This window comes from Schistocerca nitens, chromosome 3 (genome assembly GCF_023898315.1).
Source record: "Schistocerca nitens isolate TAMUIC-IGC-003100 chromosome 3, iqSchNite1.1, whole genome shotgun sequence".
NCBI lineage: Eukaryota > Metazoa > Arthropoda > Insecta > Orthoptera > Acrididae > Schistocerca > Schistocerca nitens.
The window spans coordinates 884,298,453-884,324,647 of record NC_064616.1 but is presented as its reverse complement, the minus strand read 5'-3'; positions in this window follow the sequence as shown (position 1 = coordinate 884,324,647).

Below are 26,195 nucleotides of genomic sequence, written 5' to 3'. Positions count from 1 at the left end.
TTGATTCGACCTCTTGTGCTGCCGTTCATGAAAAGCAGTTCAGGAGTTGTTTTCCAACAGGATAACGCTCGCCCATACACCGCTGTTGCAACCCAGCACCCTCTACAGAGTGTAGACATGTTGTCTTAGCCTGCTTCATAACCAAATCTGTCTCCTGTCGAGCACATATGAGACATCATCGGACGACAGCTCCAGCGTCATCCACAAACAGCATTAAGCGTTCCTGTTTTGACCGACCGAGTGGAACAGGAATGTAACTCCATCTGACTAACTGACGTCCGGCTCCTGTACAACACAATGCACGAACATTTGCATACTTGCATTCAATATGCTGGCGGCTACACGGTGTTAATCACTTACATACGTTACCTAGACAAACGTATTCCCGAAATTTCATTGCTCTACATTAATTTTTTTTGTATAGTGAATTTTTCCGTCATTGTATGTAATGCCGTCGGTCTTACTATCCACCGCGCGAGGTGGCGCAGTGGGTAGCACACTGGACTCGCATTCGGGAGGACGACGGTTCAATCCCGCGTCCGACCATCCTGATATAGGTTTTCCGTGATTTCCCTAAATCGCTCCAGGCAGATGCCGGGATGGTTCCTTTGAAAGGGCACGGCCGACTTCCTTCCCTAATCCCATGTGACCGATGACCTCTCTGTCTGGTCTCCTCCCGAAAACAACCCAACCCACCGTCTTACTATCCGCTCCCACATGCCAAATCTGATTGAGCTATGCATGAATACAACACTTCAGATTTGGTCGGTGCACGACGAAAGAAAGAAAAAATTAATCTGGTAAAATCAAGTAGATTATTGACGTCCTTGGCCTCTACTTAAGTTGGTGTACATACGTTACAACATTAATGCAAAGCTGACAACAGCACTCTTCTGAATTCAAGGAGCTTGCGAGAATGAAACAACTCCGAGTGACCCGACAAGGCGTCTACCGAATTAGCTACTCGCACATATTCTTACAATGGCTTTGTTGCTCTGTCACGCGGTACTTCGACACGAACCGCCAGGACAGTTTTGATCTCCCAGCTGTAAGTCAAACGATTTCTCCAAGACACAAAAGACACTAACCCCATAGTCGCCATCAGACGACTATCAGCGTCAATCTGTCGCAAAACTGAGAAAATACACAACTAGATAATCAACGTTGTCCAACTTTAACGACACTTGGTTGAGTAATCACAGATGACACGCCGTAAGGTTTGTTCAATTAATCCATCTCTGCCTAAGTCTGTAGGTACTGTCACCAGCAAAAATATACTTTGAAGCACCAATTAAAAGTATTGCCTGTGCAACTGTACATATTCAGATTTAATCATCATCAAATGAACAAATACAATGTTTATGATGAAATTATGGTGGGTTTTCTTCTGACACCCACAGTCTCAGCTAAGCCCCGACGCGTTTTCCTCTACTCAATGGTCTGTCACCACTGTTTATGACTTTTTGGACTACTGTGACACCAGGAAAGCCGTTTTATTAACATCTTTCGGATCAAAACTGTAATGTCCTTCATTAGTTTCTCCGGGCGGAAACGCTTCCGCTACACTCTCTGCAGTAAGTCTCACTTCCTTCTTACTCTTATAAAATCTGTTTTTCGGATGCACTATTTTTCTTTCCCTGGTCGTCCATGCCTTGAACTTGTACGCCCGCTTGTTGTCAACAGGTTTCTCCCCTAACAGACTGTGTCTAACTTTTAGTTTTTGATCTTCGTAATCCTACGCCGGCTTCCAGAAATTTTTCCGACGATGCGCTCTAAACCCCGTCATGATGACTCGGCATACTTGGGCACTCATCTGCCCACCTCGCAACAATGGATGCCTCCAACCTCCGCGTGCTGCCATGAATTCTTATTTCAGTACTTATTTAAAAGAGACACTAGACACTAGAGAAATTTCTCGTGACCCATAACTCTGATCACTGTATGGTTTTCACCAAACCCTAACTTCTGATCCAACTTCTTTCTCCTGTTATTCAACTCTTATGATTCCAGAAACAAGTGCATCTGCAGTGAGTGAGGTCAGTGGGGTTACCTGTCAGTACCACTTGTCAGTGAGGTACATCCCTTCGACTCATAATACTCATTACAATTCTTCAACTTTATTCCTTCATGCAATGATTATGATGTTAAATTTTGGTAAGCACTTCCTACGTTGTACCTTTTTGTCATTCTGTGCCGGCCGGAGTGGCCGAGCGGTTCTAGGCGCTACAGTCTGGAACCGCGCGACCGCTACGGTCGCAGGTTCTAATGCTGCCTCGGGCATGGATGTGTGTGATGTCCTTAGATTAGTTAGGTTTAAGTAGTTCTAATTTCTAGGGGACTGATGACCTCAGAAGTTATGTCCCATAGTGCTCAGAGCCATTTGAACCATTTTATTTTTTATTTTTTTATTTTTTTTTATTTTATTTATTTATTTATTTATTTTTTTTTTTTTTGCATTCTGTCTAGTGTCTTTCTGTACATTGATCTCATGTGTACTTATCAGCTTACTTAATATACGATTTCTTACTTTTGTGGTAGAAGTACTCCTCGCCTACTCAACAACCTCTAAATAAAACATGGTGCATTGCTTGAACCTCTAAATACTATATTGGAGTAACACACGTCACCTGCTGTATAAACTCTACTACAATGTGTTGCATTGCTTGTCACCTGCGTCCTCCAGTAATCTTCAATAATACGAGTTGTTTCCTCCAGCTGGCTACCTACATAATCCTATAATTACCTTTTCTGAGTTCTGAAACATCGTACCCTCTTCTTTAGTCACTCATAGGGTAATAGTTGTTTTTATTTTCTCGTTCTAACCTTTAATCGGGGAGATTGTCATGATATTTCTATTGTAAGACTTGTTTTACTATCTGTTGTAGATAGTATACAGCCATATAAATTTTATTCTGCACAAATTACAGTCAGTTCATGGCTGTCTATACCTCTTACTTATTCATCTGAAAATCTTTCCAAGTTACATGAATCATCTTGTCTGATCATTTACTGTTCGTTCTTCATAATGTTTTTTAGTTCGATAAAATGTATCTTATTGTTCAAAATAATAGTAGAATAGCAGAGAAATGCCTGTTTATACGTAAAAACAAATTAAGAAGGAATATGGCTAGTAACTAGCGCCCTTGTACTTATGAAGTACATAGTTTGCATAGTGGAAAATACCCTGTGGTTGTAGTGTCGACAACCATACTCATTGAATCAATTATCTCCAAAACTGCTCAGATCATGTACGTCTGAGTTAGTCTTAATAACGTCGGCCTTAACAAGATATATATTATAAGCGTCACTGACGTTCTGATAACATCATTTCCTATTCCGCTTGAGTTCTAGTTGCAACCTGATTTTATGGATTGCCTTGCAAAATGAGTCCATACTCTCCTGTACAGGTACAGTTTTTTCACAGCATAGACTTAGATTTTCCCCCTTGTTTTTATTTTCTTTATACATTAACTTTTTATCCTCTCCCAGTTCATAATGATTATTTCTTAAAGCATAAATATTCAATGAATTGTCGTCCATGTATTTAGACATGGGTTACAGCAACGATCGAATTCTGTCGAGTCTACCCCTTGCACCACACTATTGTGCAAGACTGCACTCCCATCAGATTAAGTTCCCGCTCCCGCTTATCTGATTTCATCAAATCAAATTCTTACATGTATCCACAGTCTCTACCTTATTCACGCATACATAGTAGCTGACCTTTTTTTCATAGTCATAACAGCAATTCCTGTGGTTTAAATACCTCTTCATTTCTTCTAGCAAAATTTGCTCTCCTGGACCATTTTTGTCTTACTCTTCTTGGCAGGCTCAAGAAATTTGTGTGTAGCGGTCCTTAGTCATTGCTAGTCACAATCGGACCTCATCACAATATCTTGTGACACCATGAGGTGAAGGTCTCACGTTCGTTATTTCCATTATTAGTATAATGGATATGTCTCAGTTCCCCGCGACAGTTCCCTCTATCCCTATTAAATCCACCCTTCATCGCATCGGAGGATTGTAACAGCAATTGTGTGAAACCTGCGCTTCATACCGCAACCCCTCTGCACGTTCCCAGTGCGCGACTATCTGCACTGGCGTCGCATTGAACCCCGGTGACGGTGTGTCATTTCACCTTAGCGCATCGTTTTGAGTGTTACATTTCCACCTGTTTCTTCATCAACCTTCCAAATTATGATTATTATGAGCCAACAAATCTAACTCAGTCAATGCCTGCACAATTCCATTAGCATCTGTCTTTTACAAAAATGGTTCAAATGGCTCTGAGCACTATGGGACTCAACATCTTAGGTCGTAAGTCCCCTAGAACTTAGAACTACTTAAACCTAACTAACCTAAGGACATCACACACACCCATGCCCGAGGCAGGATTCGATCCTGCGACCGTAGCAGTTCCGCGGTTCCGGACTGCAGCGCCAGAACCGCACGGCCACCGCGGCCGGCTGTCTTTTACAGTTCTGATTAATTTTTCCTGTAGGGATACCGGTAACGTTGTCATAATAATTGCATTAAGTCAGACTCTTTCACTGCGTCTTCTAAATATAGATTCTTTTCTAATTATGTGTGGAAGAAGTCTTGCATCCACTACCAGTCAAATTTATACCTTCAAATAGGTGCCTCATGACGCATTTTTGTGCGCTATTCAGCCAATACTGATTCATAGACGCCCCTATAAATTGGTCATACGTGTTGCATTGCGCTCTCGTTTTCAATACCCAGGATTATCCTTCCGTTTATAGTCTACTAACTACGCTACCAATTTTTTTCATATTGAGCCCCTGTAAAGGAAATTTTCCCTCAAATTATTGTTTGAACGCAGCAGGGTGTATGATCCCTTTGGTAGAGAAACAATGAAACTTAAGCTGTCAAATACTGATTATCAGACAAAGTAATACGTATTTAAAATCCTTCTGACTTTGCTGCTCATACAAAATTTCAAGTCTTTGCTTTATTTCTGTTTCATTCTGAGTGGCTCCCGATCACTATCTCTAATTCTACCCCACGTCTTCTATGAGTTTTTTCACGAATTTCTTGCAGTTCCGAATGGATTTCACCTACATTCTTTGCAAAAGTCTTTTTAACTACCTCTACCTTCTTATTCAAATTAATTTGAAGCTTTTCTGTCTTTGAATCCTGTTCCTTATGAGCCACTCCGTAATTCTCCGTAGTTTCTTTTTGATCTTATAATGATGTTATATGTTTAGTATGCCGAACACTGCAATATTCAAATACATTTTATGACGACCTTATTTTCTGATTCTATAAGCTTATTTCGGATCCAAGGCCATTACTAAGCTGTTTGCATAACACATCGTTTACGCTGTCCCAGTCTAATACCTTGTACAGCTGTGTAGATGTAGCACAGATGAAATTGTGGCTATGTAATGTCTAAGCAATGGATTTGTGCTGAGCAATGTTCGTTGAAACCTATTTAATATTTTTCGTAAGTTTGAAAAATGTAAAATGGGTCTCCATGAATAATTCTCGGCAAAAATTCCACTGCTGAGACAATACATAGCTACAATTTCGTCTTCGGTACACCTACGACATGCAGCAGTTCAGAGTATTAGGTAGCAACGTCATTAACGATGTGTTATGTAAATGTCTTGATACTGGCCTTGGAGCCTAAGTAAGCTTATAGCACCAAAGAATAACATCGTAATAAAAATTCTTTGAATACAGCACCGTTTTGGCTTACTAAACATATAGGCCTAAAGCCCTTACAAAATATCTATAACGCTGCAGGATCTACAACGTTAGATTCTATGTGAGTAATCTGAAGCTCAGGTGCTTCAAATACTTCCTTATTCTTAACTGCATTTTCTGATAAAGACCTGGTTATTACTTTTTGCCTTTCTTCACACTCCCTAAGAAGAATGACGTTTCTAAGTGAATCTGACATTTGTATTATCAATTTGGTGACTTGTTTTTTCAATGGCAAATATATTTTTTTGCACTAATTGAATTTTTAGTTTTATCAAGGTTTTCCTTATTTTATTGTTTACTTATAAGATTTTTTCTTTTTTACTTTAATAGACTTTTTAATTTATTCAAAAAAATTTTGAGATTCGATTAATTTTTTCTCAGATTCTGCTTGAAATTTCACGATAAACCTTATGAACACGTCTGCCTATTAACAACATTCACTAAAGTACTCTCACTTGACAATTAACTCTCACTGTCGACCGAAACAGTGTCTCCCAACGCAATTCGTTGACTGACATTCGGTATACTCACTTCTGACCAACTTTCGTCATGCACTTCTGACAAATGCTCATCTTCACCTCTCTCGTAAGAAGAGTAACACACTTTACTATTTCTAAGGACAACAACCTTTTCTCTTTCGTCATGCATGCTTTTGAATATTGCTGAGAATTTTTCCAACCATATTTTACTCACTGCTTGCTAGCCTTGGGGTGTACACTACACTTCAGCTTTCTGCCATCCTACGGGTCCTGAGCCTTTTAACAAAGAGAAGATCAGCTACCGTAAATTTTACGATATCAGGCCACGTGTAGTTGAGGCGAGGGTCGTTCCTTGTCCAGTGTGCGAAAGAATTGCGCTCTTGTAGCGGCTGTTCCTCACTCCGATGGAGTAAGGCTTGCAAAGGTTGGAGCGACAACACCTTGCTGCCGTCTACCTGTGTCATATCTTCCACCTCCTCGTTGCGCAACGTCGTAAACAAAATCTAGATGTCTTCTTTTCTTAACTTCGTTCTTTTGTATTGCTTCCTGCATCGCAATATTTCACGTTCCGCACGCACTGGGTACATTTCCAAATCAGCGACTGTCGCTGATCAATACTGTTGCGTAATTCTGAGAAACAGAAAATAATCGTCAAAGTTAATTCCGCAGACTCTCATCAGAATATTTACAAGTAATCAATATTCTACGTTCGCAGTCCTACAATTACATCTACATATACACTCCGCAAGACACCGCTGGTCGTTTCCTTTCCTGTTCCACTCGCAGACAGAAAAAATGAAAAACGAGTATCTATATGCATCCGTATGAATCCCAATTTCTCTTATCGTCGTGGTGCTTACACGAAATGTACATTGTCGGCAGCATAATCGTTCTGCTGTCAGCTTCAAATGTCGGTTCTCTAAATGTTGTCAATAGTGTTCCGTGAAAAGAACGTCACCTTCCCTCCAGGAATTCGTATTTGAGTTCCCGAAGAATTTCCGTAACACTTGCGTGTTGTTGGAACTTACCGGTAATAAATCTAGCAGCCCGCCTCTGTATTACGTCGATCGATTCCCTTAATCCGACCTGTCGCGGATCCCAAACACTCGAGCAATACTCAAGAATAGGTCCTACTGGTGTCCCGTGTGCGGTCTCCTATACAGATGAAACACACTTCCCTAAAATTCTCCCAATAGACCAAAGTCGACCACTTGCCTTCCCTGCTTTACGATGGGGCAAATAAAATTAGTGCGGACCAGTGGATACGATTGGACATGAATACATGCGTATATCCATACCCCGTGATACGCACACTACGCGTACGCTCGCCACGTGATCGACACCGGTTCATATGCAGTTGAAATAAGCAGTTCACATAATATGCAAAAAACTGGTGATTTCTCAAACTGGGGAACAATCAAGAATGGGGTGCCGCAAGGTTCGGTCTTGGGTCCTCTACTGTTCTTAATATATATTAATGACTTGCCAGTCTATATTCACGAAGATGCAATGCTGGTACTTTTTGCCGATGATACAAGTATAGCTATCAAACTCAACAGACAAGAATTAACTGATGAAATTGTAAACGATGTTTTTCAGAAAATGGTTCTCTGCAAATGGGCTCTCATTAAACTTTGACAAAACACAGTACATACAGTTCCAAACAGTAAATGGAATGACACCATTAATAAATATAGACTTCGATCAGAAATCGGTAGCTAAGGTAGAATATTAAAAATTTCTAGGTCTATGAATTGATGAGAGGTTCAACTGGAAAAGACACACTGAAGATCTGCTGAAACGTTTTTCAGCTACTTATGCTATTAGGGTCATTGCAAATTTTGGCGGTATACATCTCAGTAAATTAGCTTACCACGCCTGTTTTCATTCTTTGCTTTCGTATGGCATCATATTCTGGGGTAACGCATCATTGAGTAAAAGAGTGTTCATTGCACAAAAGCGTGTAATCAGAATAATTGCTGGAGCTCATGCAAGATCATCCTGCAGACACTTATTTAAAGAGCTATGGAATTTCACTGTAGCCTCACAATATATATATTCACTTCTGAAATTTGTTATTAACAATCCGAACGAATTCAAAAGTAATTGCAGTGTACATGGCTACAACACTAGGAGAAAGGACGATCTTCACTGCTCAAGGTTAAATCTAACTTTGGCTCAGAAGGGGGGAAATAATGCTGTCACTTACCTACTGGCATCAAAAGTCTGACAGATAGTCATATAGCATTTAAAAGGAAATTAAAAGAATTTCTGAATGGCAACTCCTTCTACTCATTAGATGAATGATTGGATGTAGTAAGTGGGTAATTTCCCCACCTCCCACCCAAAAAAAAAAAATTAAGTGTAATGTAATATTTTGTGTAATGTAATATCTTGTATAGACACCTTTTATTAACCTGACACGTTCCACATCATTATGAAGTGTCGTATTCATGATCTATGGAATAAGTACTAATCTAATCTAATCTAATCAGAGCGTAGTGCGGGCTGTGTCGGTGTCAGTGGAGGAGTGCAAAGGGGACGCTGGTATTCATAGTAGAGTGTGGAAACTTACGCGACAGCAAAGTTGTGAAAACTGTGTAGTCAGTTGTTTGCTGAGAAGTTTAATGGTGTCAAAGTGCCATTCCGAAAGGTGCCCGCACACCAGAAAATGTGGCTGCAGTTCGTCAGAAAATGCTTGAAAGTCCTACCAAATATACCCGACGCCTCTCGCAAGAGACCGGAATATCACATCAATTATTCGGACCAATACGCCATCTGGACCTGCGCATGCATCCCTATCAAATGTCTCTTTTTCATGCGTTAAAACCAGCAGATGCTCCTCAGCGCCTCCAGTTTTGTGAGTGACTGTTCACTGAGATATCACAGAATGGCTTGGACATGGATCTGTTTCACCTGAATAGTTCTGTCAACTCACGGAATCACACGGTATGGGCAGCGGAGAATCCCCATAACTTCCACGAAACACCTTTGTATGATCAGAAGGTAGGGGTTTGGTATGCAGTGTCTGCAAAGCGCATTATTGGTCCTATCTTCTTTCATCAGACGCTGACTTTGGTGCGATAAATTGCAACTTTTTGAAACTATTTGTGGCTGCATTAACGGAGGAGGAAAAGACCTACAGTTACTTCCAACAGGATGGAGCAACTGCCCAAAAAGCCGGCCAAACTTTGGAACACATTTACACAATCTTCAAGCTTGACAGTGTTGTTAGCAAAGGTCAGTGTGGTCGCGGCCCTAGCTATCCACCCAGGTCACCTGACCTGCCAGTGTGCAGTTACTTTGTGTCGAGATCTCTCAAGTCTAAGGTGTATCGCAGCAACCCTCATAGTTTCAAGAACTTCAACAGAACATTTCGAATGAGCAGCAATACCAGCAGTCCAGCTTAAATCCGCCTTCAGCAACTTGTTGACCAGGGCCCAAAAGTGTCACGAGATAAATGGTTGTCACTTTCAACATCTGCTAGCCAGGTTAGTACTGTATGTCATTTCTGTTACGCCAGGGCCGGCCAAACGCTGCACAGTGTGCAGGCGTGCGGAAGTGCTGCACATGTGCGCATGTGTGCGACAGGGAGCGACAGCAACATCTGTTATTAGACATGTGTCCTAAATGAACGGCGACGGCTCCACTTCCATGTTTATGTGGTATAAGCAAGAGGAAAATTGGTCATTAAACCGATTGTTTCAATGTATACTTCTTATATCTAGGGTTTTTTTTAATGTGTGAAGGGCTACGCTCAGCTGAAGTCGATAAAACATAACATTAATCTAACTGTCGGTTATTATGCAGATTTCAGACGGAACTGATGAAAGATACAGCAATACTGGTATTGAAATAACAGGTGATCATCGAGAGGTCTGCGGTTATCATTCTGTTCAGAGGTCAGTGAGACAGAAATTATGTGGGTGTAACCGAGAGCACCGAGAATTAGTTATAGAAAACCTTGCACTAGTTTAATGTTACTTGAAATCGTGAATAAGGTTTGTTAGAAGTCGCTAAGTGCTCTCTTTCTTAAATACTAGCTCAAAAACATTACGCGTATTTACGTGCCGTCAGTCAAGCTGCATTAATAAAAACCCACGGTTGTTAACTGTATTACATGTCTTACTGGGTTAAACTGTTAACACAAAAGTAAATGTCTCAATGAGTAGACTGTGATATTGGCTTGCAAGCTGTGGAAAGAGCACTATAATGCGCCGGTGCAGAGTATCCCAGCAAGTGGATAAAGCGACATCTGTGCGTAGAAACATGCACTACATGAACGCTGACGGCTGCGGCGTGCACACTGTGACCCGGAAGTTGCACACGTGCAGGAGCACCGCACGCGTGCAGAATTTCTGGCCGGCCATGTGTTACGCCGTTGCAGAGGTAGCCCCTGCGGGCCGGCAACACAACTAACACCACACATGACCGAGGTTGCCTATGCCCAAGGCGTAAGCAATGGTAAAAATCGGCTGTTTTGGAAACAGACATTCCGCGTACTACTTCCTGCAGAGGGAGTTCGAGATGGCCTGCAGGCAGTATTACTACACCAACATCTGATTTGCTGGCTAATACTATTTAAAGGCTAGAACCAGCACCGGACGTCAGCACACGCCGAATACCGATCTCAAGGACGTCTCCACGGAAGACTACGTCTTCGAGATCGGTATAGGACTTGGGATTAATTGTATGTGTTACCTCAGAATCTTGTGGGAAACTTAGAAGTTATCTTTTGTTGCCTCTAGTAGGAAATTCTTACTGGCTTTGTCATTGTGACTTTTCGTTGTTATTCAGTCATTTCCATGTAGACTCACGTAAATAAAAGTTATGTTGTAAAAACTTTCAATTGGTCAGTTACAACAATTTCCTCTGCTGTGTCTCTTTGTACCCTGGAACTCTGTTCACGGGGCCACTTTTACTTGCCCCACGCCGTACAAGCGTCACATGATCTTACTATATCATATCTCTTTGCATACGTTACGACTAGATATTTAATAGATATGGTTGTCAAGTACCACACTACTCATGTTGTATTCGAGCATTACGGTGTATTTTCCCTCCTAATATGCATTGACATACATTTTTATACTTTTAGAGTTAGCTGCTGTTCATCACACATACCACAAATTTTGTCTGTCATCTTGTATCCTGCCACAGTTACACAACGATGATATCTTTCCGAAGGATAATCAGCAAACAGCCGCAGATTGCTGTTCACCCTGTCAACCAAATCATTTCTCTACATAGAAAATAGCGGCGGCCCTATCACAGCTCCCTAGTGCATTCCTGACGATATCTTTGTCTTTGATGAACACTCGCCATAGAGGGCAACGCAGTAGGTTCAGTTACTTAAGAAGTCTTCAAGCCACTCACTTATCTGCGAACCTATTCCGTGTGGTTGTACCTTCATCAACAGTCTGCAATGGGACACTGTATCAAATGCTTCTCCGAAATCTAGGAATATGGAATCCGCCTGTTGGCCTTCATCTATAGTTCGCATGATACCTCGTGCCAAAAGAGCAAACTGAGTTTCGCATGAGCGAACCTTTCTAAAACCATGCTGGTTCGTGGACAGAAATTTTTCCATCCCAAGTAAATTTATTACATTCGAACGGAGAATATGTTCAAGAATCCTGCAGCTAACCGTTCTTAGGGATACAGGTGTTAATCTGTGGTTTCGTTCTTTTATCTTTCTTATTTACGGGAGTCCCTACACTTTTTTCCATTCGCTTGAGACTTTGCGTTGGCCGAGAGTTACGCTATAAATGCAAGCTAAGTAAGGAGCCAATGCGGTAGAGTACTCTTAGTAAAAGCCAACTTGGATTCTATCCGGACGTGGCGACTTATTTGTTTTCAACTCTTTCAGTTGTTATTCTACGCCACTCATTCTGAACTTGTGCTCTTTACTATCAATAATAATGAAAGTCACTCTACAGCCTATCAAAGTCACGGCTCGACGGATTAAAGCCACGAAGTCAGTATAATTGCTGATTCACTGTTCGTTATCGCTTTCGATACAATCCTTCACAGTCATGCCGTAAACAACACCTCCGCTCTAAAAGCCAGGCCTGGAGGCTAGTGGCGACAGCCTGCTCCTACATGTGAGATCTTTAGTTGGATGTGTACAGCATCAGGCACACACAGTAGGGTTCTAATAGCTCACCTTGGGTCTTCTAAAGATGTCCATCTCACAGACGATCACGTACAGACATGGTTCTATTTGTAAAGTAGAGGCTGAAACTGATCTGTAAAAATGCAGTCTTAACTTGCAATAAGCAACACGTAAATTTATTTTAAGGGCTTCCATTATTTTATTCAAGGTTTCAGTCCTTGTCGCAACGTTGTTTCATATACACACAACGGAACATTACACAAAATTCCGCATGAATGCTTACTTCGTAAGTCACGGAATGGAACTTTTTAACTATAATGTAAATTACAGTACTTCTTAGTGCAGTTATTTCCTAATACCAGTTCAGCATATTTTGAGCATTTAACACACTTTAGCTCATGCTATTAACAATTATTACTAAATTTCGACCAATCAGTGGCCACGAAAATGCTACCTAAATAGGCCATTTTTCGCTCAGCCTGTGAGAAGTGTAGATGCTGTGTCCAAGTAAACTGTCACGCCTTAACTCGAGACTAAGTCCCTACAGCGTCGCAGTATGCTCCCCAACAGAAAATGGATACTGATCCTCATACATATAAAAAAAAGACGGGATCAGAACAAAGATCTGATCTCACATGGATACACAATTCCAAAAGCATGTCCCGCATTACCTCAAAAATAATGCGCTGTAATACGGAGTTACATCCATTCAACACAAGACAGCGACAATCTCACCAATAACCCTAAACACTTCAGCTTTGTAATACCCAGGTCAAATAATTCGTAAGACCAAATTCTGAACTTTACCATTAGTCAGCACGCAGTACAATGCAAATAGCGCACATCGCGGAACAACCGAAGAGGAAGAGTAGAGTAGAATCAACGGCAGGCGACGTTGCCCGAAAGAACCTGAAACTCTGCACCAAGCAAACTGATTTTCTGACAAGGCTCATAAAGTGCAACATGAAGGCAGCTTCTTTTTACTCAGACAAAAATAAGTCATATCAAGCACACGAAAACAACGACTATAACTCTTTGAATCGGTGAATGATTAGCAACTACAGCGTGTTACGTCACATGAAACTGTTTGTAGCGGACGTATCTCAAGTTCCACAAATTTGTTACTTACCTTGTATTCCGGTGGAGGCAACGGCCTTGCCGCAGTGGATACACCGGTTCTCGTGAGATCACCGAAGTTAAGCGCTGTTGGGTGTGGCCGGCTCTTGGATGGGTGACCATTCAGGCCGCCATGCGCTGCTTCCATTTTTCGGGATGCACTCAGCCTCGTGAAGCCAATTGAGGACCTACTCGACCGAATAGTAGCGGCTCCGGTCAAAGAAAACTATCATAACGACCGGGAGAGCGGTGTGCTGACCACATGCCCCTCCAATCCGCATCCTCAATGAGGATGACACGGCGGTCGGATGGTCCCGATGGGCCACTTGTGGCCTGAAGACGGAGTGCTATTGTATTGAGGTAGTATCGGGTGATATCTCTTTGTGTCTGTTATCTGCATTTAAAGAGATCTGTCATTCAATGTGAAGATTGAAAACTGCAGCCACATCGTTCCGAATGTCCTCATTGTCCTGCAACGAGAGTCCATTCTTGCTGACGGCAGCTTCGTCAAGGAACTGTCAGATGATGTCATTCATGATGACGATGATGATATTTGTATCAGAATGATTGGATACTGAACTTGGAGGTCTTCGGCGTAAAACTGAACTTTGATGATACGAATGTGGTTCAAACTAAAATTACGAAAAATAATACTAGAGTAAAAAATGAAATACACTGAGGTTGTTGGATACTGATATCAACATATACAGATGGAGACAGCATCGCGTGCACAAGGTATAAAAGGGCAGTTCATCGGCGGAGCTGTCATTTTTACTCATGTGATTCATGTGAAAAGATTCCTACGTGATTAAGACTGCACGAAGGAAATTAACAGACTTGGAAGGCGAAATGGTAGTTGGAGCTAGAAGCAGGGGCATTCCATTTCGGAAATCGTTAGAAAATTCAGTATTCCGCAATCCACAGTGTCAAGAATGTGCCGAAAATACTGCATTTCACGCATTATCTCCCACCATCATACAAGCGGGACTGGATGAAATAATGACGGAAATCCATTTGGGACGTACGACGAACGTGTAGGACAGTGCGGCGATATCTGGCGTTGATGAACTATGGCAGCAGACGACCGACGCGAGTGCCTTTGCTAGCAGCACCACATCGCCTGCAACGTCTCTTCTGGGCTCGTGACAATATCGGTTGGACCCTAGACGATTGGAAAACCGTGGCCTGGTCAGACAAGTCCAGATTTCAGTTGATAAAAACTGATGGCAGGGTTCGATTGTGGCGCAGACCCCCCAAGTTGTCAACAAGGCACTGTGCAAGCTGGTGGTAGTTCCATAATGGTGTGGATTATGTTTACATGGACTGGACTGGGTCATCTGGATGTTCGGCTACTTGCTCTTCTCATTTGCAGCCCTTGACGTCATGTTCCAAAACAAGGATGGAATTTTCGTGGATGACAAGTTCGTGATTGGTTTGAAGAACATTCTCGACAGTTCGAGCGAATGTTTTGGCCATCCAAACCATCCTAAGTGAGTCGTGTCGAACATTTATGGGACATAATCAGGGGTCAGCTCCTGCACCAAATCAAGCGCCGCCAACGCTTTCACGTCCGCCCCTGGTAGCTGAGTGGTCAGCGCGACGGAATGTCATACCTAACGGCCCGGGTTCGATTCCCGGCTGGGTCGGAGATTTTCTCCTCTCATGGACTGGGTGTCGTGTTGTCCTTCTCATCATCATTTCAGCGCCATCGACACGCAAGTCGCCGACGTGGCGTCTACTCGAAAGGCTTGCAGCAGGCAAACTATCTACTCGCCGGGAGGCCCTAGCCACACGGCATTTCCAACGCTTTCACAATTATGGACGGCTATAGACGCAGAATGGCTCACTATTTCTGAAGGGAACTTTCAACGTCTTGCTTAGTCCATGCCACATTGAGCTGCTGCACTATGCCGCGTAAAAGGATGTCCGACACGATATTTGGAGGCGTCCCACGACTTTCGACGCCCAGTGTATTTTCCTAGGACTTCTTGAATGCAGACAATTAGATTTAACTCTCCAAACGTTTAAATAAATTTTCCACTTTCAGGATGTAGTTTGTTTACTTAGATCAGTTATGTCTCTGCACTGAAACTGTGTGTGTGTAAGACGTTTTGTAACAACACACCGTATGGACAAGATTGTTCTTGTTACATTCCTACATCCACATACAGGGTGTTTCAAAAATGACCGGTATATTTGAAACGGCAATACAAACTAAACGAGCAGCGATAGAAATACACCGTTTGTTGCAATATGCTTGGGACAACAGTATGTTTTCAGGCAGACAAACTTTCGAAATTACAGTAGTTACAATTGTCAACAACAGATGGCGCTGCGGTCTGGGAAACTCTATAGTACATTATTTTCCACATATCCACCATGCGTAGCAATAATATGGCGTAGTCTCTGAATGAAATTACCCGAAACCTTTGACAACGTGTCTGGCGGAATGGCTTCACATGCAGATGAGATGTACTGCTTCAGCTGTTCAATTGTTTCTGGATTCTGGCGGTACACCTGGTCTTTCAAGTGTCCCCACAGAAAGAAGTCACAGGGGTTCATGTCTGGCGAATAGGGAGGCCAATCCACGTCGCCTCCTGTATGTTTCGGATAGCCCAAAGCAATCACACGATCATCGAAATATTCATTCAGGAAATTAAAGACGTCGGCCGTGCGATGTGGCCGGGCACCATCTTGCATAAACCACGAGGTGTTCGCAGTGTCGTCTAAGGCAGTTTGTACCGCCACAAATTCACGAAGAATGTCCAGATAGCGTGATGCAGTAATCGTTTCGGATCTGAAAAATGGGCCAATGATTCCTTTGGAAGACATGGCGGCCCAGACCAGTACTTTTTGAAGATGCAGGGACGATGGGACTGCAACATGGGGCTTTTCGGTTCCCCATATGCGCCAGTTCTGTTTATTGACGAAGCCGTCCAGTAAAAATAAGCTTCGTCAGTAAACCAAATGCTGCCCACATGCATATCGCCGTCATCAATCCTGTGCACTATATCGTTAGCGAATGTCTCTCGTGCAGCAATGGTAGCGGCGCTGAGGGGTTGCCGCGTTTGAATTTTGTATGGATAGAGGTGTAAAGTCTGGCGCATGAGACGATACGTGGACGTTGGCGTCATTTGGACCGCAGCTGCAACACGGCGAACGGAAACCCGAGGCCGCTGTTGGATCACCTGGTGCACTAGCTGCGCGTTGCCCTCTGTGGTTGCCGTACGCGGTCGCCCTACCTTTCCAGCACGTTCATCCGTCACGTTCCCAGTCCGTTGAAATTTTTCAAACAGATCCTTTATTGTACCGCTTTTCGGTCCTTTGGTTACATTAAACCTCCGTTGAAAACTTCGTCTTGTTGCAACAACACTGTGTTCTAGGCGGTGGAATTCCAACACCAGAAAAATCCTCTGTTCTAAGGAATAAACCATGTTGTCCACAGCACACTTGCACGTTGTGAACAGCACACGCTTACAGCAGAAAGACGACGTACAGAATGGCGCACCCACAGACTGCGTTGTCGTCTATATCTTTCACATCACTTGCAGCGCCATCTGTTGTTGAAAATTGTAACTACTGTAATTTCGAAAGTTTGTCCGCCTGAAAATGAACTGTTGTCCCAAGCATATTGCAACAAACGGTGTATTTCTATCGCTGCTCGTTTAGTTTTTATTGCCGTTTCAAATGTACCGGTCATTTTTGAAACACCCTGTACTTACTGAACAGGCTACTGAGCTTTGCATAGCATGTCCTCACCATCGTTCAGTGACGATACTGCCCTTTAGAAAACAGTATCGTCAATGAATAACCTGGAAGTACTACTGAACCACACCTGGTATATCTCTTATGTACACTGTGATCTTTTGCGCTTCCTCAGGTCCTTTTCGTTACTGTAAAGCATTTACCATCGATTGCACCGTATTAACTTTTATTAGCTAAACGTTCCATCAAAGCTCATAACTGTGAAGAAATTGCGTATTGTGACGATGATGATGTTTGGTTTGTGTGGCGCTCAACTGCGCGGTCATCAGCTCCCGTACAGAGTCCCAATTTGTACACAATCCAATTTAGCCACTGTCACGAATGATGATGATGAGGAGGAGGAGGATAACACAAACACCCAGTCCCTGGGCAGAGAAAATCCCCAACCCGGTCGGGAGTCGAACCCGGGACCCCGTGATCCAGAGGCAGCAACGCTAGCCACTTTTTTTAATCTCATTTTGTTCTACACTGTTCACTGAATGTGTTCCTGGCGGCGTCCGATGTCACCCGTTCAGGTTGTTCGTTGATCCGTTCACTCATTTTTTTTTTTTTTTTTATTACAGAGGTTAGCTAAACCCTCTGACCGAAAAGCTGAACTACCGTGCCGGCTATTAGACCACGAACTGCGGACATTTCGTGTTGTGGTTATTAGTCAACAACGTGGTGCAATTCCTACCCCCTTTCGGAAATCGAGGAAGACAGAGTCTACCTGCACAGTTACATCTGCTATTTGCATGTCATGGCAAAATGGGAGTATACTCAAAGTTTTATAACACTTTCATTGTTCTGAACACACAGTTAATTATTCTATCCCAGCCCTAGCAGCTGGGTCACATGACTATGTACGACCGTGTTTCACATTGTACCTCCCACAGAAAGCTGTTAACATAATTAATTTTATTGCCGACAAAAAGGAGACAGAATTGACAATGCAAATGCTGAAAGCGACGCGACATACTAGCTAAAGGTTAAAGCTAAGCAATCCGTTGGTATTCAAATAATGGGATATGGACACGATATAAAGGAGTGTGATTCAGTTAGAAGAAGTAGTAAAGTGGTCGCTGTAACTGCAGCATCGATGATATTGCTAAGTATGGTACAAGGCGATACGTTGAAAAATACAAGAAATCAGAGGGTTCGCTTTTGTTGAGCAGATCTGACCTGCAAGGATAGGGAGGAAATTCCGAGAAAAATTGTTCTATCTTGGATTCACCGAGCGAGGTGGCGCAGTGGTTAGCACACTGGACTCGCATTCGGGAGGACGACAGTGCAATCCCGCGTCCGGCCATCCTGATTTCGGTTTTCCGTGATCTCCCTAAATCGCTCCAGGCAAATGCCGGGACGGTTCCTTTGAAAGGGCACGGCCGACTTACTTCCCCGTCCTTCCTAATCCGATGAGACCGATGACCCCGCTGTCAGGTCTCCTCCATCACAACAAGCCAACCTTTTTGATTTTTGTTTTATTTAATTGCAAAATAATCGAGACCGCAGAACTCAATGAGACACTAGTTTATTTAAAACAAAACGTAGATTCACACAGATTACACTGTGAGTAAAAATAGACAAAGTAACAATATGCGAGAAGTTCAGGGATTGTGTAAATACATCGAGAAATGCATGCTCAAACATACATGCAGATGCAGCCAAGCCTCCGTGTTGCACTGTTGCATTTGACCATGAACGGTATCTGTGCTATCTACTCAATACGTTCCAAGCGTCAGCAGTGGTCGGAACAGTGTTCTGTGTAGACTTTTTTCTGGTATCGGGTATTCTGCCGGTTATAGGTATCGTATTTCGATAACGAAACTCGTTATCTTCATCAGGTGCTACATGAAACTACTACTCGAATGGAACTGGTCCAGTATTTATACCTGCGGCTACAGATAAAAATACTTGATCCGTCCCACTCGAGAAATAGTCTCAGGTAGCACCTGATGAAGATCAAGAGTTACGTTATCGGTATATCGTGCAAGAACGACACTGATATCTTGCAGAATACCTGACATCTTAAAGATGTCGACAGATCGTCGAGAAAGCCTGAAGAATTACAGTGTTCTGTATAGTTTTGAGTGCGTTACTTCAGAGCTAAGTGAATTCCCAACGTGGGAAAATTATTGATGCTCGTGGGGAAGATGCATCCGTAACCTACACTACTGGCCATTAAAATTGCTACACCAAGAAGGAATGCAGATCATAAACGGGTATTCATTGGATAAATATATTATACTAGAACTGACATGTGATTACATTTTCACGCGAATTGTGTGCATAGATCCTGAGAAATCAGTACCCAGAACAACCACCTCTGGCCGTAATAACGGCCTTGATACGCCTGGGCATTGAGTCAAACAGAGGTTGGATGGCGTGTACAGGTACAGCTCCCCATGCAGCTTCAACACGATATCACAGTTCATCAAGAGTAGTGACTGGCGTATTGTGACGAGCCAGTTGCTCGGCCACCATTGACCAGACGTTTTCAATTGGTGAGAGATCTGGAGAATGTGCTGGCCAGGGCAGCAGTCGAACATTTTCTGTGCCTAGAAAGGCCCGTACAGGACCTGGAACAGGCGGTCGTGCTTTAGACTGCTGAAATGTAGGGTTTCGCATGGATCGAATGAAGGGTAGAGCCACGGGTCGTAACACATCTGAAATGTAATGTCCACTGTTCAAAGTGCCGTCAATGTGAACAACAGGTGACCAAGACGTGTAACCAATGGCACCCCATAACATCACGCCGGGTGATACGCCAGTATGGCGATGACGAATACACGCTTCCAACGTGCTTTCACCGCAATGTCGCCAAACACGGATGCGACCATCATGATGCTGTAAACAGAACCTAGATTCATGCGAAAAAATGACGTTTTGTCATTCGTGCACCCAGGTTCGTCGTTGAGTACACCATCGCAGGCGCTCCTGTCTGTGATGCAGCGTCAAGGGTAACCGCAGCCATGGTCTCCGAGCTGATAGTCCGTGCTGCTGCAAATGGCCAGGTGCAGCCGTCTGAACGTTGCGGCTCACGTCGCCTCCAATATCACCTGTGTCTTGGGTTCTGAGGCTATCCTCAGTTCATAGCGGGTGCCAGAAGTGCTCGAAATCTGCAGCACTGTTCCCAGAGTCGATCAGGGTCCTTTGGTTTGGAGCTGAGAGGAAGGTCTAATCCACAAGCTTCCTCGACTCTGTGACAATCTTGGCTGGAGATTTATGGACCTCCGTTATCGGGTGGAGAATTATAGCAGTCCCCTTGAAAGATCTGAGGTGCACTGGCAGTTACTCGGGTAGCATAGTACTTGTGAAGTGCACATGGCCTTTTTTTAAGGCTAGGCAGTAGTCTGAAGTACTATGATCAACACTCACCAGTCGACACCCAGACATTGAAACCAGACCGTGTACAGAGTAAACACACTTCGACTGTCAAAATTTTATCACTAATCTGTCGAAGTATTCGCAATAAAGTCCCCGAATTTCTACACTACATCTGCCTCTACATACACTACTGGCCATTAAAATTGCTATACCACGAAGATGACGTGCTACAGACGCGAAATTTAACCGACAGGAAGAAGTTGTTGTGATAAGCAAATGATTAGCTTTTCAGAGCATTCACACAAGGATGGCGCCGGTGGCGACACCTACAACCTGCTGACATAAAGGCCGGCCGGTTTGGCCGTGCGGTTCTAGGAGCTACTGTCTGGAACCAAGCGACCGCTGCGGTCGCAGGTTCGAATCCTGCCTCGGGCATGGATGTGTGTGATAACCTTAGGTTAGTTAGGTATAATTAGTTCTAAGTTCTAGGCGACTGATTGTAGGGAAGCAGCATACTCACGCCTTATAAAATTCACATCCGTCTTTCCATTGTGTGCCAGCCTAGTCCGCTGTAACTAGCTCTGACGTCATAAATATTGCGCAATACTTTAAAATGAAGTAAATAACCTGAAACGTTTCTAGCATGTAAGGAGTAATACAAAATCTATATGTGTTGGATATCAGTTCAATAACTTTAACCATTTTCGAAATATGGACGTTTTTCTCTAAAAATCATTGGCGCAACAGAAAAGAGCTAGAAACTTAAAAATTTGTATTTAGATTCCTTTTGCATAATAATTTTGTAGAAACAGTATTCTGGACCTCACAAATTAAAATTTTAGTTGAAATTAATGATTTTCTGGTTTTAGTCTTGGAAATTAAGGAAGCAAGATAGATTAAGTAGGCGAATAAATAAAGCTAGGATGTTTAAATTTAAGTAGAAGGGAGATCCGCTATAATCGTAAAAATGTGAGAAGTTTCAACTGGATAACTATAAAACTATAGCTATAGCGTATCTCCAAAGGGCAAGTTCAGAGCTTGTCTACTGCGTGTCGTGTAATTAAATTAATTATCTCGCCCAAAATATTTGACTTAGCCATGTCAGACTTTTATTATGATTACTTACTTGTGTGCTGATTGCTCAATTAAATTGAAAGCTTCATCGCCCGTCAGCAAAGGAAGCAATGATTTATTCGATAACTTAAAGTGGTGCAATACTATCCCAGCGGCTAGTCGGGAGAGCAGATTTGATCAGGCGTTCCCTTAGCCGTCCGCACCGCGGCTTTATATGTAAGAACGCTGCGCGAGAAGGGGAAGGCCCCAGTTCTCTCCAGACGCTGATTAGCGCACTACCTGTGCCGGGAATCGCGTCGCGTCGGTATCGTTGACATAAACAGCCTCGGATGCAGTAATAAGTTACTCGGGATACGCGTAACCATGAAATCGTTTACGAGTGAAGTGTTAATTTTGGAATGACGTTAATGATCTATCTTCAGTTTGTGTATGTCGTATTTTCACGTGCCGCCGCAAGACAAACATTCTACCATTATTTAGCGTGGCGTTTAATGAACATTATCATCAAATTATGGCGAGCATTCACTTAAACATTTAATTTGAACAGTTATAGTTGCATCAGGGCATTAGACTCTGAACTGCTCTGGTAGTTGGATTGTGTGGATGCTTTTTGGTCTGTGACTTTCAGAATATAGTGAACATTTTAGAGAGAATCGTTTTTGATTGTGCATCCCAGACAATCTCCTAACTCCTCAGAGCTATAAGCTGTAGCTATAAATGTATTTCTCAGATGAAGTGGGCATTAGGAATTCTAATTACAGGCTTCACGTTTTGCTAATCACTTTCTGGTTGCCAATATTGTAGTTAGAGAGCCAGTGTTGAGAACGGCAAACAACAGCATTAAATAAATAATAGGAACATTTAACAATTATTCCACCCACCGCCCCACATATGGTGCATCGGCCGGGAAAGAAACTGAGTAAAAGTGAAAGTGATTTTTAAATATTCGGATTCAGGAGCAAAATGCGACACGCAACTGAGTAATAGAACAGCGATAGTGTTACGTGTGCATGTGGACGACGCAATTGGATTAACAACGCATCTGGATTGATGGAGCTGGCACTGAGTCTAGCGGCGCTGCCGGCATCGCGAGAAGCCAGTTTTGCCTAACCACAGTCGTCCACCGGAGCAACCGGAGCCGCGCCTGCAGTTGCGCGCCACGCAAACACACAGCAGCCGTCGAAGTGCCGTCTGCAGTTCAACACGCCGCGTCGCATCAGTAATCCTGGTACGCCGCGCCGGCAACGCCATACGTCGTGCAGAAGGAACTAAGTTAAGTGAAAAGCTGTTAAAATTTTTACCAACCTGCACTAAAAGACTTCGGCGATGGAACGGCCAGAAGAAACTGAGGTTAAACTTAAATCAGAACCTATGTCTGTTGAGGGAACTGTAAATCCAGAAAACGGTTCAAGTGTAAATTTGCTTGAAAATTGTAATGTTAAAGTGAAATATGAAGTATTGTCTCCTGACAGTAGTGTGAAAAGGGGCAATGATTCAATAATAGAGACCCCTGTAGTAAAACAGAAATCATAAATTGTTAATTTATTGGATGATAATTTATCTGATGAGTTAAAAACGAAACAGTCATCAGAGGTGGTAGAGTTTAAAAAGGATAAGTTAGATATGACTGATCAATCAGATGTTTCATTTCGTTTTGATGATTCTGGTATTGGAGCTAGTTTTTCGTCACCTGAGTGTGATAAAAAACCAGCTAGTGAGCAACCCAAAGATACTGGGGCTATTGATTTAAATGTTATATTACAAGCAATAGCTACCAGTAATGCTAAAATGACAGCTGAATTAAAGTATGAGATTGTGGCCAGCCAAACTAATTTTAATAAACGATTGGAGGTAATGGACAATACTTTCAAGGCTGGTTGCAATAATTTGAAAGAGGATCTGGACAGTTTGAATTATAAAATTGATTACAATCATGAGGATATTAAGAAAAAGGTTGCTCAACAATTTTCTGAAATGTATAAAACAGTAAAATCCGAAGTTGCTGAGGTTCGCAAAGACTTCTAAATGGAAGATGCGAAGCTGGGGCACAAGTTAACAGAAAAGATCGAGGCGGAATCTGAACTGCGCTCAGATAGGTTTAAAGATGTTAACATAAAAGTAAATATATGTCATGCAGAAGTAGATGCAATCAAAACTGATACTACTCATATTGTGCAAAGAGTAGATAAAGTTGAAATGAGAGTAGAAAATATTAGTACTAACATTGCTAACATTGAGAGTAAAGTAGCTTCAGTAACTTCTGGTAATGGTAGTATACAACAAGTTGTAGCTACAAACGCCGCATTTATCGGATGTCGGCAGTTCTTGCGGTTCGATCCAGATAAAAATATCCACCCGCTAGATTTCTGGAACGATTCTGAAGATGTGATTCCACCAACTTGGTCTGAACGAGAGAAAATCTCATTTATTAGAAGCAATTTAGCAGGTGACGCCATGCGTTGGTCAGCTGATGTTATGTTGAAGTGTAAAACATTAGCGGAATTTAAAACAGCTTTCATTAATGAGTATTGGTTTAGAAATAAGCAAAATGAAGTGTTGAGAGAATTTTGGAGTGGAAAACGCTTCAATGCAGGCAAGGAATCTATTAAAGAGTTTGCTAGGTCATGGATTTCACGTTTGTCACATTTGGCGGAAAAGCTGAAACCTGAAATGATAATACTAGGTCTTGAAGCCAAACTGCCATGGTATTGGCAAACTAGAATTATATCTTCCCCTAGAGACAATCTGGATTGTTTCATTGAATATTTGGAACGTGTAGAGCGTGTGGCTGCCAATGAGGAGCAAGCACGTATTAACAGAAACGCTAATAACACTAGTAGTAATTTTAAGAACGAGCAGAATGGCAATGTAAACATCAGAACAGTAGGTGTTCGCCATCCTAAGAAAGGTAGGAATTGGAGAAGTAATTACCAGAACCAACAATGGCATCCAAATGATAGTAATTTTGTTCCTAACAAAAATGTACAAGTAAACAACAGTGTTGAAAGCAATGCTGTGCCGGTTAACTATAATGCAAATAAAGGTAACAGTAGTAGGCAGAGGCTGGAAAACTAGTTCCCGTCTATGAGGATTCTGGCGCTCACCAGGCGGTTGCTTTTCCTATGCCAGTAATTACAGTAATAAGTATGACAGATCAGAATACTCAAACTGAGGATTCGGATGATTGGTCGGTAGCATCCAATGATACTGCAGAAATATTAAACCACTCACAGTATTTGATAGATACCGTGCTAGAGACGCTTTCTAAGTGGGAAGAGAAAGAGAAGGCGCAGCAGTGTAACAGTAGGGAAGAGCTACAAAATACTGAATTGTCAGGTGAAGAAGCAGAAGAAATTAATGCTTATATTTACGATGAGGATGATGTGCTCTTATCTAAAGTGCCTGTGCAGGATGTTGATACTGTACTAATAGATTTAGGACAGGAGGTAAGTGAGAATGTAGAGGATAGCCTGTTGGGGGCCGATGAACCCAGTAGCTGTGACCAGTTGTCACTGGAGAAGGAACCCGACGATAATAGTGAAAGTGGTTTAGCTGTAACTAGTGTTATGCCCGGTCTGGAGGCGCAGAATCGCTCAGACTACAGTAATTTGGGTCATGTTCAGCAAACTAAATGTGATGAAGTCGTGCGGTGTTTCGATTTGAAATTAATAGACCGACTGGAAAAGGCAGCTGAAAATGTATTTCAGGAAACCCCTACACACTTTGACCTAAATGTAATGAAGACAGATGTCGATCACTTTAGTTGGAGACAAATCCAAAAGGAACTATTGGATGAGTTTGAGGAACCACCTGTACAACCTAGAATAAGCCACCCTATAATAACAGTGAATATGTTGGGTATCAATGTACGTTGTCTCTTAGACAGTGGAAGTGAGGTGAGTGCGATATCTCAGTCCTTCTTTGATGCGTTACCTGGTAAAGACAAGCTTACAGTAATGAGGGTATCAGGACTACGAATAATTGGTGCTACTGGCAAGGTGTCAAAAACGGTAAAGCAAGAAGCTTTACTGCCCTTTGATATTAATGGTAATTTAATTGATCATCCATGCTTAATTGTAAACAGTCTCAGTATTGAGGTTTTAATTGGCATAGATTTCTTGTCGAAATATCAGAGTGTTGTTCACTTTGAAAGAAGCCAGTTAAAATTGGTCTAGCCGATAACCGGAGTAATTACGGTACCTTTTATTGATACACATGTAGTAACTAATGATGAAACCTGGGAGCTGCCTATACGAGTTCTGAAAAATAGGAGATATTGGGACGAAGGTGTTAATCTTAGTAAAAGTAAGCTAATGAATTCTGTATGGAGGAGGTTGTTCTGTAACCTCTACACAGTGTGGCAGCTGTGCAGTCCCAGCTGTGTGAGATCTTCTTTCACATTTCAGATCTCACTCTCTCTTCAGCTTTCCTATCCACCTTAAATTTTGACCCCTTCTTTCCAATACGAAAATTTTCTGAAACCAATGAATTCTGTAGGGAGGAGGTTGTTCTGTAACCTCTACACAGTGTGGCAGCTGTGCAGTCCCAGCTGTGTGAGATCTTCTTTCCATTTCGGATCTCACTCTATTTTCATCTTTCCTATCCACCAA